This window comes from Jaculus jaculus, chromosome 19, assembly GCF_020740685.1.
Source record: "Jaculus jaculus isolate mJacJac1 chromosome 19, mJacJac1.mat.Y.cur, whole genome shotgun sequence".
Classification (NCBI taxonomy): Eukaryota; Metazoa; Chordata; class Mammalia; order Rodentia; family Dipodidae; genus Jaculus; species Jaculus jaculus.
In genome coordinates, this window is record NC_059120.1 from 42314944 (window position 1) to 42336087 (window position 21144).

A 21144-nucleotide genomic window follows, 5' to 3' on the forward strand; every position below is an offset into this window, starting at 1 on the left:
TCATTTTTGTTGCTCAGTATTATTTTAGATATTCGAGGTTTTTTTGTGATTCCAAATGAATTTTTGGATTCTTTTTTCTATTTCCATAAAGAAAGCCTTTGGAATTTTGATAGGGATTGCATTAAATGTGTAGATTGCTTTTGGTAAGATTACCATTTTCACAATATTGATTCTTCCAATCCAGGAACAGGGGATGTTTCTCCCATTACTAGTGTCTTCTGCAATTTCTCGCTTGAGTGTTTTAAAGTTCTCATTGTAGAGATTCTTTACTTCCTTGGTTAGGTTTATTCCTAGGTACTTTATTTTTTTTTTTGCAATTGTGAACGGGAGTGATTCTCTGATTTCATCCTCTGTGTTTTTGTTGTTACCATATATGAAGGCTACTGATTTCTGTGTATTTATTTTGTATCCTGCTACATTGCTGTAGGTTTTGATCAGCTCTAACAGTTTGCTAGTAGAGTCTTTAGGGTCCTTTATGTATAGAATCATGTCATCTGCAAATAATGATAACTTGATTTCTTCCTTTCCAATTTGTATCACTTTTATGTGTGTCTCTTGCCTTATTGCTATGGCTTAGACTTCCAAAACTATATTAAATAGAAGTGGGGACAGTGGACACCCTTGTCTTGTTCCTGATTTTAGTGGAAAAGCTTCCAGTTTTTCCCCATTTAATAATATGTTGGCTGTAGACTTGTCATAAATAGCCTTTATTATATTGAGATATGTTCCTTCTATTCCCAGTCTCTGTAGTACTTTTATCATGAAAGGATGTTGGATTTTGTCAAATGCTTTCTCTGCATCTAATGAGATGATCATGTGATTTTTGTCCTTCAACCCATTTATGTAATATATTACATTTATAGATTTGTGTATGTTGAAACATCCCTGCATCTCTGGGATAAAGCCTACTTGGTCAGGGTGAATGATCTTTTTGATATATTCTTGTATTCTCTTTGCCAATATTTTGTTGAGAATTTTTGCATCTATGTTCATGAGGGAGATTGGTCTGTAATTTTCTTTTTTTGTTCTATCTTTGCCTGGTTTTAGTATCAGGGTGATGCTGGCCTCATAGAAGGAGTTTGGTAGAATTCCTTCTTTTTCTATTTCCTGGAAAAGCTTAAGAAGCAATGGTGTTAGCTCTTCCTTAAAAGTCTGGTAAAATTCAGCAGTGAATCTATCTGGGCCTGGGCTTTTTTTAGTTGGGAGATTATTGATAACTGTTCGGATCTCCATGTTTGTTATAGGTCTATATAAGTGATTAATCTCATTTTGATTTACTTTAGGTAGGTCATATAGATCAAGGAAATCATCCATTTCTTTCAGATTTTCATACGTTGTGGAGTATATGCTCTTATAGTATGTCCCTATGATTTTTTGAATTTCTCTGGAATCTGTTGTGATGTTACCATGTTCATCCCTGATTTTATTAATTTGTGTCTCTTCTGTCTTTCTTTTGGTCAAATTTGCTAAGGGTTTATCAATCTTGTTTATCCTTTCAAAGAACCAACTCTTTGTATTATTAATTCTTTGGATTTTTTTTGTTGTTGTTGTTGTTGTTTCTATTTCATTAATTTCTGCCCTAATCTTTATTATTTCTTCCCACCTACCGATTTGGTTTGCCTTGTTCTTCTTTTTCCAAGGCTTTAAGGTGAAGCATTAGGTCGTTTACTTGTGACCTTTCTAATTTCTTAATATAGGCACTTAAGGCTATAAATTTACCTCTTAGAACTGCCTTCATTGTGTCCCAGAGATTTTGATATGTTGTGTTCTCATTATCATTTGACTCTATAAATTTTTTGATTTCCTTCTTGATTTCTTCATTGACCCGTTCATCATTTAGTAGTGTATTGTTTAGTTTCCATGATTTTGTGTATGCTCTATAGCCTTTCTTGCTACTGATTTGTAGTTTAATTCCATTGTGGTCAGATAGAATGCAGAATTATTTCAATTTTCCTGAATTTGTTAAGATTTGCTTTGTGTCCTAATATATGGTCTATTTTAGAGAATGTTCCATGTGCTGCTGAAAAGAATGTATATTCTGCAGCCTTTGGATGAAATGTCCTGTATATATCTGTTATTTATTCCTTCTATGACCTCATTTAGTCCAGATGTCTCTCTGTTTATTTTTTTCCTGGGATGACCTGTCAATTGATGAGAGTGGGTTGTTAAAGTCACTCACTACCACTGTGTTTGGTGTTATCTGTGACCTTAGCTCTAATAGTGTTTGTTTGATGAATTTGGGAGCCCCCATGTTAGGTGCATATATGTTTAGGATTGTAATGTCCTTCTGTTGGAGTGTGCCCTTAATCAATATAAAGTGACCTTCCTTATCTTTCTTGACTAATGTTGGACTAAAGTCTACCTTGTCAGATATTAGGATTATTTTATTTTATTTTTTGAGGTAGGGTTTCACTCTAGCCCAGGCTGACCTGGAACTCATTATGTAGTCTCAGGGTGGCCTTGAACTCACAGTGATCCTCCTACCAAGTGCTGGGATTAATGGTGTGCACCACCATGCCTGGAAGGTTGTTTTATTTCTTGTTGTTTAGTTATTTTGAGTTCTTTTCTAACTGTATATATTAATCTGTCAGATGTATAGATGGCAAAGATTTTCATATATTGTGCTGTCTGGTAGTTTTACTAATAGTTTCTTTGCTATACAAAGCTTTTTAATTTCATGAGGTCACATTTGTTGACTATTGGCCTTATTTTCTGAGCCACTTGTGTCTTATTTAGAAAGTTTTTACCAATGCCTATATCGTGAACTGTTTCTTTGACTTTTCCTCTATCAGTTCTCAGAATTACCAGTCTTAGGTTAAGGTCCTCAACCCATTTGGACTTGTACCAGTGGCTTTCCTCACAGCTGAGACAAACTTCCAATGAGAAGCAGCTTAAGGGAGAAAAATGTTTATTTTGTCTTGCAGTTTGGAGGGAAAGTTTCATCAAGGTGGGCAAAACGTGTGAAAAGTAGACATATGATATCTCATCTTCATATGAGCAGAAAGGAAGTAGAGAGACCTGAGTATGGCAAGCAGAGCTAGGCTGTAACACCCCAGTGACACACTTCCTCCAATAAGATTCCACCTCCCAAATCCTCCACAACCTTCCCAAATGAACCATGAACTAGGGATCAATATTCATCAAACACATGAAGCTATGGGGGACAGATTTTAATATTCGAACCACCACAGAGTTGACTCTTCTGTGTAGAGAAAGGTTAGAATCTATTTTCATTCTTCAACATATAGATATCCAATTTCCCCAGCACCAGTTTTTTTTTAAATTAGCTTTGTACTCAGTGAATACAGTCAATTTGGTACCATTATTAGGCTCATCCATTACCTACCCACTCCCCTTGGCCCCTCCTTGTTGAGGTATATGGGTCATGCATTCTGGAGACAGCCCACAGTTATGGGTAGGATAAATGTCTGCATATCATGACCCAACATGTAGCTCTGACATTCTTTCCACCCCCTCTTCTGCAAAGTTTCCCTGAGCCATGTTGGGTTTATTTTTGGTCTGCTTCAGGGATGAGGTGTTGGGGGTCTCTGGGTCTCTGGATCTCAGATTTTGTAGGAGTTGATTTTTCTCTGTGTTGATCTCCTTCACCCTTGTGCTGGTAACTGGTTCACCAAGAAAATAGCACCCTTGCTTGTTTCACCAATTTCTCTCAGTTTCAGCCAGGCCCTTTTGAGGTATGATGGGGTGGCTCTCTCCTTAGGATCTACATCTATCTGAAAAAGACAATCAGATTCTCAAATGGAGAGTAAGTTAGCGCCAGACAAATGAGGTAACCCTTACTTTTTTTATAGAGAATTTAATAGGTGTAGGCCCTCTTGTAGTCCACTATTGATGGTACCTTGTTAATGGAGAGAGGGTTTATGTTTGGATATGGTTCTGACTTGTTTCCCAGTTCCAGCTATTGGTCCTGTACCACTAAGGGATCAGTTAGCCAAATCAAGAGCAGTTGGTTTCCCACCATGGCTGTGTGCCACTATTGCACTTGTGTGGGCATCACAACAGGTTATTTGCTGCTAAGTAGGTGAGACCATGAGTTGCTTGGACAGATATTGGTCATTTCCCCCGTCACCTATATAGCACCTTCTGGCACTAGATGTGCTGACTGTCTGGGGACTGACTCTCTTCCAGCTTCCAGCCATGCCATTCAATCTTACATGTCAGCCACATAATGTGAATTCAGCAGTAGGGTCTTACCACTAACCTATGATGGGTCATCAAGTACTCTGACAGAAATCTGTCTTTCTTTTAGGAAACCTTGTAGGTCTCTCTGGTCAAAAGCTCACTGTGGATGATAGCCACATGCTGGTACTGGGAGTTACAGGTCAGTGCCCACTAAGAAAAGAAAGAAAAAGATAACTAATATAGAAGAGATATAGAGAAGAGAGAGAAAGAGAAAGAGGGAAAGAGAGGGGCTGTAGAAGATTAAGGTCAGTCTTCATCATACCCTCTCCAGTGTCTTGTGGGTCAGGTGTTCCCTGTAAGGGCCTGGTGAAGGTTCAGACATTTGGTCTGCCTTTTAGGATGTAGAATTTTATTGTACCATTGCTGTTTGGGTCTAGATTTGTGTTTCCCATTCCCCTCCCCCTGCTCCACCCATCCTATTGTCTAGTCCACGAGAAGCTTGCTGGGTACCTAAGGCATCTTGGGTAGATTCTGGTTAGGTGCTGTAGATGAGTGAGACTATGTGTCGATTTTTTTTTTTTTTCTGCCCAGCACCAATTTTTAAAATTTCACCAATAAGGCTTTTTTCTTTCTGTTTTGATGTTTCAATCCAAATTCAGATGTCTGTAGCTATATTTACATGGGTATCTTCTGTTCTCTTCCACAGATCTATGTCTCTGTTTTGTGTCAATTCTGATGCTGTGTTTGCTGCTGCAGCTCTGTAGCATTTCTTGTTCCCCTCTTGTCATCTATCTACTTCTCCGCAAAGGCCTCAACAGTCCTTTCTAAAAGTAGTATTTGGAATTGTTTCTTTGGCATGTCCCCTACATCAGTAGTTTTGGCTTCCACTGTAGAGGGGTTTGAATGGATATGTCTTCCCTTTTTCCCCAGCTGCAGCTGGTTGTTTCATTAACTGTGTGACCTCCTAAAGACCGTCTCACTAGTTATTACTTTAAACATAAAGTCACAATCTTGGCCCTCACTTCCTCATCTGCAATCCTGGTTTTGCTTAGGTATAGAAGACCCTTTGTGTAACACTTTTGACCACATTATGTCTCAGAGGCAGTAATACTTGGTTACTGGTTACAGGAGTGATCCATAGACTTTTTATCTTAGAGAAAACATTATCAATATTGAAGAATAGAAATAAAGAATGGAGGAGGAAATAAACAGGATAAATATTATGATGTGGGAAGTTCATGGGTTAGAGCTATGATAGATAATAGTGAGACTACTTTACATGAAAAATGTAGAGGTGAAGGTTTTTGTGAATGTATAAAGTTGAATGACAGTCACAAGGCAATAGGTTAACACTTCAGGTAAAAAGTTGCAAAGAATTATAAAAAGAACCAATTGTAAAGAGAAATTAAACTGCTGAAATGTTATAAAACAAAAACCGATGTCACAAACATAAGAAAAGAACACAATGTAGACACACATACAATTCAACCTGAACAGATCCTGTGTGAAGCTCGGTGCAGAGGATGGATTCTAGTTCATGGGCAGGGGAGAGCTCAGGGAGGGCCCTGGACTCAGAACACTGGGCAGGGACAGAGTCCTGTGTGCTTATCTCTTGTTGACTCATGGGTGGAAGTCAGAGCCTCTTCCTGTATGGCCTACTCTCTTAAGAATGGATAGAAGAGAGACTTCCAGTTAAGATGGCGGTGTTGGTACCCCGCCAAAGCAGCCTTGGCAGGGGAGCCAAAAAACACCTCAGCAAAATACACACTTTTACTAAAAAGTGAGGTGTATAGGAAAGTGAAATGGCAGCAGAGAAGTAGAAGAGATCCTGAGCATTGGGTTTGAGCTGCAGGAAAAGCCAGGTGAGGGTATCTTCCACTCACACTCCACAAACTCGAGAAACATGAAGGGAGAACAGCAGTGAACAACGGAGGAGCAGATCACAAGGTAGAAGAACATGGAGAACAGTGAGAGAACTAGAGTAGCATCAGCAGCCTCCTCTCCCCACTGCCAGTACCCAGCTCCAGCGAACAGAGCAGCAGTCCAGGGACCCGGCCACGCCAACTTGAACCAACAACAGGACTGAAGCAGGAGCAGAGGTAACTGGGATTACACCAGGGAAGGGTCTCACCTGGTCACAAGCTGACTTGGAACCCTCAACAGATCAGAAATCTTAACCTCCTTGTCAGGATTAAGGGTGTGGGTGGGGTACCACAAACCTTAAGGGACAGTTAGAGGATCTGGTTGTCATAATTCCTACTCATGGATAAATACTCTGAGAGTCTTGAGAGCCTCATCTAACTCCTTAAGCTCTTATGATGAAGTTATATAACATCAGATTATCTGATACATCTAATAATACCCAGCTAACTAGAAAATCCAATCATTAAATAATCCAGGATGCAAAAATATATACATTATAACACAAGAAACACCAAAAATCAAGACAATATAAATCTACCAAAAAGTATTAATACATCAGAAATGACCTTGAGTGAGAACAAGTTAGAGGAAATGCCTGAGAAAGATTTCAAAAGAATGATTATAAATATGTTCAAAAAACTCAAAGAGGAAATCAAAGGAATCAAAGAAAACATAGGACATCAATTTAATGAAATAAAGAGGTCAATACTAGACATAAATAAGGAAATAGAAATAACAAAGAAAAACCAGTCAGTATTATTAGCAATGAAGAACACAGTTAATGAAATAAAAAAAACTCTGTAGAAAATCTCACCAGTAGAATGGATGAAGGAGAGGACAGAATATCTAAGCTAGAAGACCATGTGACAGATCTAATACAGTCCAACAAAGACAAAGACAAACTAATAGAAAAGTATGAGTGGGAATTTCAAGATATTTGGGACACTATGAAAAGATCAAACATAAGAATTCAGGGCATAGTAGAAGGAGAAGAATTTCACTCCAAAGGCATAGTAGACGTCTTCAACAAAATCATAGAAGAAAACTTCCCCCAAAGGGAAAGAGGTGCCAATGCAGATACAGGAATCCTTTAGAACACCAGCCAGACAAAACCTGGAAAGAACCTCTCCTCACCATATTATAATCAAACTGCCAAACACACAAACCAAAGAAAAAATATTGAAAGCAGCCAGGAAGAAAAATCAAGTTACCTACAAAGGCAAGCCTATCAGGATTATAGCAGATTACTCAACACACAAACTTTAAAAGCCAGAAGGGCATGGAGTGATGTATTCCAAGTCCTGAAAGATAACAACTGTCAACCAAGGTTACTTTATCCTGCAAAGCTATCCATTCAAATAGATGGAGAAATAAGGACATTCCATGACAAAAGCAAGCTAAAAGAGTATTTGAAGACAAAACCAGCTCTACAGAAAATACTTGTAAGAATTCTCCATGCTGAAGAAAAAGAAAAGCACACATATAAGGAACTAGGAAGAAACAAACAATACTCAAATACTAGTTAACACAAGAGAGCAAAGGTAAAACTGGAAGAACTACAAAAAAATGTCAAAAATGAATACACACCTTTCAATATTATCTCTTAATATCAATGGCCTCAATGCCCCAACCAAAAGGAATAGATTCACAGACTGGGTTAAAAAGCAGGATCCTTCAATTTGTTGCCTCCAAGAAACCCACCTTTTTACAAAGCATGGACACTGTCTTAGGGTGAAAGGTTGGAAAATGGTGATTCAAGCAAATGGACCTAGAAAACAGGCAGGCGTTGCTATCCTAATATATAACAAGGTAGACTTTAGTCCAACATTAGGTAAGAAACATAAGGAAGGTCACTATATATTATATTGGTTAAAGACACCCTCCAACAGGAGGACATTACAATCCTAAACATATATGCACCTAACATGGGGGCCCCCAAAATCATCAAACAAACGCTATTAGAACTAAGGTCACAGATAACACCAAACAGTGGTAGTGGGGGATTTCAACACCCCACTCTCATCAATTGACAGGTCATCCCAGCAAAAAATAAACAGAGAGGCATCTGGACTAAATGAGGTCATAGAAGGAATGGACCTAACAGATATATACAGGACATTTCATCCAAAGGCTGCAGAATATACATTCTTTTCAGCAGCACATGGAACATTCTCTAAAATAGACCATATATTAGGACACAAAGCAAATTTTAACAAATCCAGGAAAATTGAAATAATTCTGCATTCTATCTGACCACAATGGAATTAAACTACAAATCAGTAGCAAGAAAGGCTATAGAGCATACACAAAATCATGGAAACTAAACAATACACTACTAAATGATGAATGAGTCAATGAATAAATCAAGAAGGAAATCAAAAAAATTTATAGAGTTAAACGATAATGAGAACACAGCATACCAAAATCTCTGGGACACAATGAAGGCAGTTCTAAGAGGTAAATTTATAGCTTTAAGCGCCTATATTAAAAAATTAGAAAGGTTGCAAGTAAATGACTTCACCTTAAAACCTTGGACAAAGAAGAACAAGGCAAACCAAAAATCAGTAGATGGGAAGAAATAATAAAGATTATGGCAGAAATTAATGAAATAGAAACAACAACAACAAAAAAAAAAACAATCCAAAGTATCAATGAAACAAAGAGTTGGTTCTTTGAAAGGATAAACAGGATTGATAAACCCTTAGCAAATCTGACCAAAAGAAAGAGAGAAGAGACACAAATTAATAAAATTAGAGATGAAAATGGTAACATCACAACAGATGCCAAAGAAATTAAAAAACTCATAGGGACATAGTATAAAAACATATCCTCCACAAAGTATGAAAATCTGAAAGAAATGGATGATTTCCTTGACTTATATGTCCTATCTAAATTAAATCAAGATGAGATTAATCACTTAAATAGACCTATAACAAGCATGGAGAGCCAAACAGTCATCAAAAATCTCCCAACTAAAAAAAGCCCAGGCCCAGATGCATTCATGCTGAATTTTACCAGACCTTCAGGGAAGAACTAATACCATTGCTTCTTAAGCTTTTCCATAAAATAGAAAAACAAGGAATCCTACCAAATTCCTTCTATGAAGCCAGCATCACCCTGATACCAAAACCAGGCAAAGATAGAACAAAGAAAGAAAATTACAGACCAATCTTCCTCATGAACATACATGCAAAAATTCTCAACAAAATTTTGGCAAACAGAATAAAGGATATATCAGAAATATCATTCACCCAGACCAAGTAGACTTTATCCCAGAGATACAGGGATGGTTCTACATAAGCAAATCGATAAATGTAATCCATTATATAAATGGACTAAAGGACAAAAATCACATGATCATCTCATTAGATGCAGAGAAAGTGTTTGACAAAATCCAGCATCCCTTCATGATAAACGTCCTATGGAGACTGGGAATAGAAGGAACATATCTCCATATAATAAAGGCTGTTTATGACAAGTCTACAGCAACATATTAATAAATATGGAAAATCTGGAAGCTTTTCCACTAAAATCAGGAACAAGACAAGAGTGTCCACTGTCTCCACTTTTATTTAATATAGTACTGGAAGTCTCAGCCATAGCAACAAGGCAAGAGACTCACATAAAATTGGAAAGGCAGAAATCAAGTTATCATTATTTGCAGATGACATGATTCTATATATAAAGAACCCTAAAGACTCTACCAGCAAACTTTTAGAGCTGATAAACACCTACAGCCATGTAGCAGGATACAAAGTTAATACACAGAAATCAGTAGCCTTCCTATATGCTAACAAAAAACATACAGAGGATGAAATCAAAGAATCACTCCCATTCACAATTGCATCAAAGAAAATAAAGTACCTTGGAATTAACCTAACTACAAGTAAAGCATCTCTAAAATGAAAACTATAAAGCACTTAAACGAGAAATTGCAGAAGACACTAGGAAATGGAAAAACATCCTTTGTTCCTGGATTTGAAGAATCAATATTGTAAAAATGGCAATCTTAGCAAAAGCAATCTACACATTTAATGCAATCCCCATCAAAATTCCAAAGGCATTCTTCATGGAAATAGAAAAATCAATCCAAAATTTCATTTGGAATCACAAAAATCCTTGAAAATCTAAAATAATAATGAGCAACAAAAATATGTTGGGAGGTATCACCATTCCTGATATTAACCTATACTACAGAGCCATAATAACAAAAACAGCATGACACTGGCACAAAAGCAGATATGTAGATCAATGGAATAGAATAGAGGACCCAGATGTAAATCCAGGTAATATAGCCGCCTGATATTCAATAAAAATGCCAAAAATACTCATTGGAGAAAAGACAGCCTCTTCAGCAAATGGTGCTGGGAAAACTGGATATGTATCTGTAGAAGGATGAAAATAGATTCTTCTCTCTCTCCATGCACAAGAATTAAACCCAAATGGACTAAAGACCTTAACAACAGACCTGGAACTCTGAAATTGGTAGAAGAAAAAGTAGGGGAAACCCTTCAACATATTGGTCTTGGCAAAGACTTTCTGAATACAACCCCAATTGCTCAGGCAATAAAACCACAGATTAACCACTGGGACCTCATGAAATTACAGTTTTTGTACTGCAAAGGACACTGTGAATAAAGCAAGAGGCAACCTACAGAATGGGAAAAAATCTTCACCAGTTATATATCTGATAGAGGATTAATATCTAGGATATACAAAGAACTCAAAAAGTTAAATAATAAGAAGCCAAACAAGCCAATTAAAAAATGGGCTATGGAGCTAAATAGAGAGTTCTCAAAAGAAGAAATACAGATGGTGCATCACCATCCAAAAAAATGTTCTATGTCACTAGTCATCAGGGAAATGCAGATTAAAACTACATTGAGATTCCATCTCACTTCTGTCAGATTGGCTACCATCATGAAAACAAATGATCATAAGTGTTGGGGGGATGTGGAAAAAAAGGAACCCTTCTGCACTGCTGGTGGGAATGCAATCTGGTCCAGCCATTGTGGAAATCAGTGTGGAGGTTCCCAAGACAGCTAAAAATTGGTCTACCATGTGACCCAGCTACAGCACTCCTAGGCATATATCCAAAGGACTCACCCCATTTCCTTAGAAGTACATGCTCAACCATGTTTATTGCCACTCAATTCACAAGAACTGGGAAATGGAACCAGCCTAGATGTCCCTCAACTGATGAGTGGATAATGAAGATGTGGCACATTTATACAATGGAGTTCTACTCAGAGGTAAAGAAAAATGAAGTTATGAAATGTGCAGGAAAATGGATGGACCTGGAAAGGATTATACTAAGTGAGGTAACCCAGGCCCAGAAAGCCAAGCGCCACATGTTCTCTCTCATATGTGGATACTAGCTACAGATGGTTGGGCTTCTGGTGAGAAGGAAAAAACTCAGTAGCAGAGGCCAGTAAGTTAAAAAGGAGATATAAAGGGAAGATAGGATGGTATTGCATATATGTAAGTAGAAGAACAGATAACTGGGGTTGAAAAGGCCCAATGTGAGGTCAGGGGAAGAGATTGAGTAAAGGAAAGGTGGAGGGAGGGTTAATATAAATCTAATAGGATGCAAATAAATCATATGGAACCCTCTGGTTTCAGACAATGGAACACTCAGGAACTGTAGATCGTTGTTAGAAAATTTTCAGTGTCAGGGATTGGATAGCTCCAATGAGTTGTTGGCCAGGGAGGTTTTTGGTGCCCCCAAATCATTATAGGCTATTGCCAAGACCTTGGTTTCCCACCAGGAATAGATGGTAAGACCCTATTGCTGAAGACTCCACATACTTGGGCTGCACGGCCACTGAGAAATCCTGCTAGAACTGAGAGGATAGCCTCCTCCATGTAGACCAGCTGACAGAAAGCTGGAAGTAGCCATTCTGCATGCAGTTCAATGGGAGAGATACCAACAGTGAAGATACTCTACAGTGGACGCTGCAAGCCTTATAATTGGCCAGCCAGCCCAAATGAGCCAATGGGTGCAATAGTGGCACATCTGTCATGGTGGAAACCAACTGCCCTCCAATTGGACTGGAGGCCCGCTCCATGGGAGAAACACATCCCTGATACTGAAAACTTAAAACAGGGGTAGTCATGAGCCCTAGGGCTGTAACATTGGCTGATGTCTGGAAAAATGTATATACTATGCTTATCAAACTGCCAGTAAGCACTTCTCTTAATATTTATACCCTTATATTAATGCTCTTCTAGCTTTGGGTAGAGAATCTTCTCTTTTCAAATGGCAGTGACTTTGGGATGACTCAGAAGGTATCATAGTGCTGGAAAGAAGTGACTGGAGTGCTGAGTAACATCTCCATCACAGCTTCCAAAGCTCAGTGTCTAATGCAGAAGAGGTGGTAGAAAGAATGTAAAAGCCAAAGGAAGGGTAGGACTCCTTATACTGTGCCCCACTCCAGACCTAAAATGGCCTGGATAGCCATGACCTCATAGTGCCTGACACTACCTACACAAGACCATTATAAGAGGAGGAAAAGACCATGACATGAAAATAAAAGAGAGACTGAGATGGGGAGGGGATATGATGGAGAATGGAATTTTAAAGGGGTAAGTTGGGGGGAGGGAGGGTATTACCATGGGATACATTTCATAATCATGGAAAATGTTAATAAAAATTGAGAAAAAAAAGAATGAATAGAAAATGGCCAGGGCCTATTGTCATACATTCTAGTTTAGTCCCTTAGTGACCAGTGGGAAGAGAGCTGGGCCTGGTCTCATTCATGCTGATATCTACTTTCAAGGTTTATAGGTTTTATAATTAGGTTTTAACCCTTTTTGAAGATATTAAAGAAAAATTTCCATCATAACTTAATGTTAGCATAATGTTGTTTTTTCTTGATTTTCTATTTGCTTTTATTTCAAGTAATAGTGAAATATCAACATTATAGTTTTATTAGGCTAAAATTTAAGTTTTTCTTGTCCCTTAAGAATTGATTGCAAGGAATGCATTTTCAACACTCCATCTCAGGATATAACTGTAAATGTTGAATATTGGATAAATTTACCATAAAACTATTTATTGCAATGCTATAAGTGATATTTAAAACAAAAAGTTGACAACCAAGGTATAAGCATGACTTGATCAATTATGAAACATAATATGATAAAATGCTAAAAATCTACCTTAAAAGATACCTAAATAATGTATGATAACAAAAGTACATTTGCCAGTATGTAAAAAAAAAATGCACAGAATGGCAGTGAATGTTCAGGTTGGTATTTTTAAATATGTGTTAAGATGACCAAATGAAAATTAGTCTAGCTAATAGACATACTTGCTTGGAGGTAATGGGTTTATGGGTAATTTTCTCCTTTTCACTTGTAACCAGGAGATAAGGTTTGCCTTAAAGTAGAATTCAATACTGTATTCATAGTGTATCTAGGACAAGGACACAAACAATTTGCTGTACTTGTTTAAAAAAAAGTAAAAAAATAAAAAATCAACAATGAAGGTAGGAAAGATTCAGTACCCTGGATAGCTCACAGCCAATGTGCCTTTTCTTTTCTTTTCTTTTTTTTTTTAATTTAATTTATTAGTTTTCTTTTCAGCAAATACAGGCAGTTTAGTACCATTGTTTAGGCTCATCTGTGATCTACCCCCTCCTATTGGACCCTCCTTGTTGATGTAAATGGGTTGTGCATTGTGGAGTTAGCCCACAGTTACTGGTACAATAAATGTCTCTGCATATCATGACCCAACATGTGACTCTGACATTCTTTCCACCCCCTCTTCTGCAAAATTTCCCTGAGCCATGTTTGGTTCATTTTTGGTCTGCTTCAGTGCTGCAGTGTTGGGGGCCTCTGAGGCTCTGGCTCTCTGATTTGGTAGGAATTGATTTTTCTCTGTGTTGGTCTCCTTCCCCTTTGTGCTGGTATCCGGTTCATCAGGAAAACATCACCCTTGCTTGTTTCGCCAATTGTCCTTAGTTTCAGTCGGGCCCCTTTTGAGTTATTTGGGGCAGCTCTCTCCTTAGGATCTGCATCTATCTGAAAAAGAGAAGCAGATTCTCCAACGGAGAGTAAGTTAGCACCCGGAAAATTGAGATAACACTTTTTTGATAGAGAGTTTGATAGGGGTAGGCCCTCTTGTACCCCATGATTGATGGTAGCTTGATATTAGAGAGTGGGCTTATGTTTGGGTATGGTTCTGACTTGTTTCCCAGCTCCAGCTATGGGCCTCGTACCACTGAGGGGATCAGTTAGTCAAATAAGAGCAGTTGGTTCCCCACCATGGCTGTGTGCCACTATTGCACTTGTGTGGGCATCACATCAGGTTATTTGTTGCTAATTAGGTTTGACAATGAGTTGCTTGGACAGATATTGGTATTGGCAGCTGGTAGTGGGGGTTACAGGTTAGTGCCCACTAAGAACTTGAGGAAAAACATAACTAATATACAAGAGCTAGAGAGGAGAGAGAGAGGGGTGAGGAGAGGGGGAGAGGGAGGGAGGGAAGATGTAGAAGATTTAGGTTAATCTTGATCCTACCCTCTCCAGTGTCTTGTGGTTCAGGTGTTTCCTGTAAGGGTCTATTGAAGGTTCAGCCATTTGGTCTGTCTTTTAGGAAGTAGAATTTTATGGTACCATTGCCGTTTGGGTCCAGATTACTGTTTTCCACCCTTCGATGCCCTTCCCGCCCTCCCCATCCATCCTATTGTCTAGTCAACCATGTTTGTAGCGGCTCAATTCGTAATAGCTAAAAGCTGGAATCAACCCAGATGTCCATCATTAGAAGAATGGATAACGAAGATGTGGTATATCTACACAATGGAATTCTATACAGCAGTAAGAAAAAATGACACAAAGAAATTTGAGGAAAAATGGTTGAACCTGGAACATATCATTCTCAGTGAACTTACCCAATCACAGAAAAAAAAATTGACACATAGTCTCACTCATCTACAATACCTTACCTGAAACTACCCAAGATACCTTACATACCCAGCAAGCACCTCATGGACTAGACAATGTGCCTTTTCTTCTCCTGTGGCAAGCTTTCACTGGACATGAGATTCATGTTACTGGCTGCATCTAACTAAAATATCTTCATTACTAGACTATGCTTGCCTTTATCCCCAGACTTTTCCCCCACGAAACTATGGATTCAGCCCCAAATTTTCTTGTTTTTTTTTTTTTGTTTGTTTGTTTTTGAAATAAAGAGATGAACCAAAGGAAGATGTTGGCAGACATTAGTCAGCATCTTAGACAGTGTCGTGATCACTGCAGGAGTTTACCTGAGTATCCTTAGCAAACCATATGGCTCATTTTTGTTGTTGTGTTTTTGTTTGTTTGTTTGTCTGTTAGCTTTTGGTTTGGAATTCTATATACTAGCCAATCAGCATTCAGTTCAATTCCTGCTAAGAAATCTATCCATCCCTCCAATGCTATTTTTACTTATAATTGTATGCATAGATAACGTAATTTAATCATAGTCTCCTCCCATTACTTCCTGTTCTTTCTCTGTACCTTTTCCATTGAACCTTTTCTTCTTCCCAACTAGTCCTTCTTCTACTTTTCTTTATCTTTTCCTTTGTGTGTGGCTGTGTCCCACTGAACTTAATTCAGGATTGACTGGATGAATGTGGGTGAGAATTTATTCCAGAGCACATGAATTTACTAGTAGATACACCAATGCAGAAAATCTTTCCTGTTAACTACCAATGACTCCTCAGGGAGGGATGTGGGCATGTCTTCCTCCTTCATCTATAACAGAATGCTGAGGGTCCCAATATTGTGCCATATTATGTAAGTTATGGCAGTCAATGTGAGCTCATGAATGTCATGGCAATGCAATGTCTGGGAGTGTTCCACAGCACTCATCCAAATTCTCTGACTCTTGCATCCTTTATACCCACTTCTGCAAAATTTATTTTTTGATGAAATAATGGATAGAGATGGTGAGATTTTTGTGCTGTATTTATCTTGATAACATTTCTTTTTTAATATGTCTTTAGCCATGTAAGGCCAGTTGAAACTCACATGGAATAGAGAAAGGACTTTCAGAGATCCTGCCCAACTTCAAAACTGGTTTCTTTATATAAACCCTTAGTTTTTTTACAGATTTGTAAAAGCTTGTGGTAGAATAATAAAAACAGAAATTGAAGCATTTAAACAAAGTCACCCTATAAGTGGAAAAGGGCACCTCTAGGAGTCATGGGTTGTTGAGTAAAAATCCTAGTACACAGGGTGGGCTATGTCCCTATGAACTACTGGTTAGGAAGACTGCTGAGGACCCATAAACTGCAAATGTTATTGCCACTGCTTTTTGCTTGCATATAGAACTAGCAAGTCCATATTGCTGAAGACGCCATAGTTGGGTTGCAGGACAGGAAGAAATCAGTCTGATACTGAACTGGAAGCTTCCTCCCTCCTAGGTGGCTCTTGTAGTGCTGAAGGGAGCACTGAAGACTTCTCCATAGAACTGCCAACAACAATCCTGCTTGCCTATGGACCCTGTGTTCAAATGTGTCAGGTAAAATGAACTCACTGATGCAATAATGGCATGACTGTTATGAGTGCAACTACATTAGTGAATTTTCTAGAGACACAGAACTGATAGAATGAATAAATGTTGTAAAGAGTATGTTTTTAGATTAGGTAAGATCTAACCTAGCTAACTATGGGAGGCACCATTCCATGGGCTGGATGTTCTGGGCTGTATTTAAAAAGGAGAAAGCTGGCTGGCTGTTTGCCAGCACTTGTTGCCCAGGGCTTTGTTGTGACAGAGGCCATATGAAGAGCTTCCTCAAGTTCTTGCCACCATGCTTTTCCTGACATGACAGACTATGACCTTGAAGTATCACCTGAAATAAGCCCTTCCTCCCTCAAGTTAATTTTGCTCATGTATTTGACCACAGCAATGAAAAGATGACCAGTACAGATAATTGGTACCAAGAACCAGGTCCATTTGGTGACAAGTACATGCAGTTCGTGGGCTTTGGGGACTGAAAAAGCTCAGAAATTTTGGGCTAGAAAAGCCTTTGAATACTGTAAGTAGGGGGTTAATGGTCAGGTGGGAGCCTAGGGGACAAAAATACTTAAAGAAACACAGACAGCAGAGGCCCAACTCATATGAGGTTTCAGAGGAGAACACAGACTCTATCAGGAACTGGTCTAGAGGTAGTTAGTGTTACATGCAGTCAAAGTAACTGGCCACATTCTACTTATGTTCTGAAAACTGGCCACATTATACTTATGTTCTGAAAACTTGTAGATGTTGAATATTGGATAAATTTACCATAAAGCTTAACTTACATAAAGCATAACTTACATAATATGGCACAATATTGGGCCCATCAGCATTCTGTTATAGATGAAGGAGGAAGATGTGATGGACTTGTTTGTATGAAGGCTTAAGAAAGAATATTATTTAAACTGGTGCTGAGAAAGCAGCTATAATTGTTTTTTTTTTAAGATCAGTAGTGTTAAAGAATAGTTTCCCATGCTTCACTGGGACAATAGTAAAGGTGACATAAAGTCTCACCCATCTGGGCTCCATCTTGTGAAGATCCAAATTCATTTGAAGGAATAAAGCCTAAACTGAAGGAGCCCCCTCCCTTTCAAACACAACCACCAAGGAGACTGTTTAGCCATGGTCAGTCCAGGAGGCATATAAGAGGTCAGGCTGGCACCATAACATGGTAATAGTTGTGGAGGTATAAAATCCTGAGAGGTCCATGGAATGCAGAACCACAGTTCCAGCGAACTTCTGAGGACAGAAAAGGTATGGTAGGGTTAGGGTCCCTGAAAGGAGCTGCAGAGAAGCCACTGTATGAAGTTATAAAGGTTGACCCTATGTTGCAATTTAGACCCCACAATGTTGGAGAAGATAGAACATCTGCCAAAGAAATCTGCAAGGTCAAAGTGGAACTGACCAAAGAGACAGAGCATAAGTGCTACAGGCAGAATAGCTGGAAAGGAAGGTATTGCCATCCAAGTCCTTTGGAGCCCCAATAATACCGTCATGAGTCCCTCATACAAGACTGGAGCTGCAAGATTTGTTGTTTTCCCTGCCTGGTTTTGTCCTGATTTTAGACTGATCATTCCTTTATATTCTTCCTAGTTCTTCACTTTTAGGATGAGAGTATTTATCCTGTGTTATCCAATGATGGAAATGAGTGGGGTTCTGTTTACGTTATAGGAGCTGTTATGGGTTGAATGTAAAATGCCCTCCCAAGGCTTAGGTGCCAACCTGGTGGCATTGCTTGGAAATGCTGTGAATCATGTAGGAGTTCGAGCCTTTTTGGAAGAAGTGAGTCACTGGTGGTGGTGATGGGGGCGGGTTGAGGTTTTCTAGCCTCACTTCTTACTTCTTGCCTGCTGATGTCATGAGATGGCACTTGCTCTTGCCATCATGTCATCTGCACTAGTAACCCTCCCCTCAAACATGTAAGCTGTAAATAAATACTTTCTTTCCCTAATTTGCTTCTGGTCAGCTTTTTTTTTTTTTTTTTTTTTTTGTAGCAGTGAGAAAGTAACTGATACAGAAAACTGGCACCAAGAAGGGGGACCATTGCTGTGATGAAAACCTTAGCATATGGTTCATAAACATTTCTGTAAGGTTTCAAGAGAGCTGTCTCTTCTGCCCTCTTCTCCTTTCCCATGCCCACTATGCTCAGATTAGGTCTAGGATGGTCGCGACCACCTCGACCAGCAAGAATGATGTGACCCGAGAGCTCTTCTTTAAGCAGTTTATTCAGGAACCTTGAACAATCTTCTGACCCCGGGAAGAGCTGACCCACAAGCTAAGTAGTCCTGCGCTAGCCAACCCTAGTGAGCCACGTGGCCCATGCAGATAGGTCCACGATTAAGGAAGCAGAATCAGTTAAGCAGCCTCAGCCAAATAAGGACTTGTTTATCCCAGAGAGCACTTGCTATCAGGCTAGCGGAAGGCAGAAGCCGACACCATCTTTAGGGTGCGGCACATCGCAGCTCTCCACAGTTCCCCCTTTTTGTTTTAAACGAAACAGGTGAGAGTAGAGGTCTGAGCTCTGTAGTGAAATCCAGTACCAATTTTTCCAGAGGCGGGAGTGAGGATGGATATTATGGGGAAAGGATGGCACTAACCTGCTTTCTCTCAGACATGCTGTCCTCTAGGCTGCTAACTGCAGGCGGCATACCTAGAGTGCAGTGCTTTGCCTCGCAACCTGAACGTGCGGAGTATTCTAGCTCTTCATGACAGCAAGCCATGCGTAAGGGGGCTGTCCTGCCTCAATGGCTGTAAAGGCCTGAATAATCATAGCTGCATTCCTTTGCTGTGTGACCCTCATCTTGCATAGACACCACAGGCCCACCAAGAAGGCCAGCACCAGGAGACCAGCCATTGCTCCCAATAACACCATGACAAAAGGGAGCCCACCTAGGCTGAGGGGGGAACATCCATGCCATCTCCATAACTCCAAGGCCATCGACCACTAATCCAGGAGGCATTAACTGAAAATTGGCCTGGGCTCCAAGGGGCTTCCATCCAGGCAGCAGACTGATTATAAAGCATCACACATGGGCTTATTTGACTAATATTACTTACCAACAAAAAGCACAAACTTCCCACTAGTGGTACACTAACATTGCCTTCAACGGGACTAATTTCCCCATCCAAAGGCCAATAGGAGAGACCTAAACTTTTATTGCTAGCAAAAAAGCGAGGGAAAACTTGGGCATTATATTGAACCGGAAGAGGCTTTGGAAACACTGACAAGATCCCCCATCGAGGTTCCACCTGAGTCAGACTCCACCTCAGGCCTATCAGCATCCATAGCGGAAGGATCTTCATGTTGGACTTTTCTGGTCAGTCTCTCGGGCACCCACACTGGATCCTGACGATCCTGCGGAAAAACACAAACAGACCCTCTCGTCCATGTCAATACAGGATCAGGGCCATGCCACGTTCCTGTGAGCACATCTTTCCATTTAACATATCCTTTCAGGGATCCACCTTGATGTTGATGATGATCTGCCGTGGAAAGGCCATCCACGTCCAAATTTTAAAAATTAAGAGTAAAAAGAGCTAGAGATATTCTTTCCTTGGGGGTGCAGCCTGTGCTGTATGTTCTGACTGACTCAGCTAGGGACTTGATGACCTTAAAATCAAGAGGCTCCTCACAGCGGTTACCCTGAGCATCTTGAAAAACTGGACAAGCAAGTTGTAGCTCTGATCTTACAGCTCGCCACACTTCCGGGCAAAAGGAACGTCCTGAACCTCCCGAGGGAGCTGGATTGCCCGACTCATCGTACAATGGCGGAGCAGAAGGGATCTTGTTCAGCTGTCCCGCCATACTATCGGGCCCTGACTTTTCTTTTTCCTTCTTATCCTTCAAAGAATGTTTTTCTATCCTCTCTACCAAAGCTTGCAGCTCCTCATCTGTATCAGAGCAGTCCGTGTCTGTTGTTTCCCTTTCTCCTGACTTCTCTGATCTTTCTTCCTTTAACATTTCTAAATCTGTTTGTCCTTCCTCCACTGCTCTGCAGTACTCTGGTCCTCGAGTCTAATCAGCTTCCAGATTGGTCTAACTCCTGCCTTTAAAGTTCCCTGATCCCAAGCGAAGTCCAGATCCCTCCCTAACTTATCCCAGCACGTGACTGTTAGGTTACCCGACATTGCAAACCAGGGGGTGACAGTATCGCACTCATTCAAAAATCTCTCTAGGGTACTTTCCTTAACTTTTAAATTCTTTGACAGAAGCAGCTCCTGAAGAGCCAAAAAAATTGGGTGCGAATGAGAAGCGCCCATAGTTACTTTTACCTTTAACTCTGCTCACTGGTCCGCAGTGACTTTACTTTCGGTTCGCTATCACCGTGAACTCTTCTTCGCTCTCTTTTTATCTACAGAGTAGAGCACAAGTTGTCGCTTCCCCGCGATCTTTATTGTCCCACCTTACCTTAGGGAACTTACCAGCATTGCCCTGACTGCAAAAAGTTCTGAGCCTCCTTTGAGAGAGAGGTTCCCCATACGGGCCACCACTTGTCGCGACCACCTCGACCAGCAAGAATGACGCAACCCGAGAGCTCTTCTTTAAACAGTTTATTCAGGAACCTTGAACAATC

The 21144-nt window shown here is 39.8% G+C and overlaps 1 pseudogene; it reads right to left on the minus strand.

Annotated features, from left to right (window-relative positions):
- Positions 1-20375, minus strand: part of LOC123455972 — a 42804-nt pseudogene extending 22429 nt beyond the window's left edge.
- Between the last annotated feature and the right edge of the window lie 769 nt (positions 20376-21144).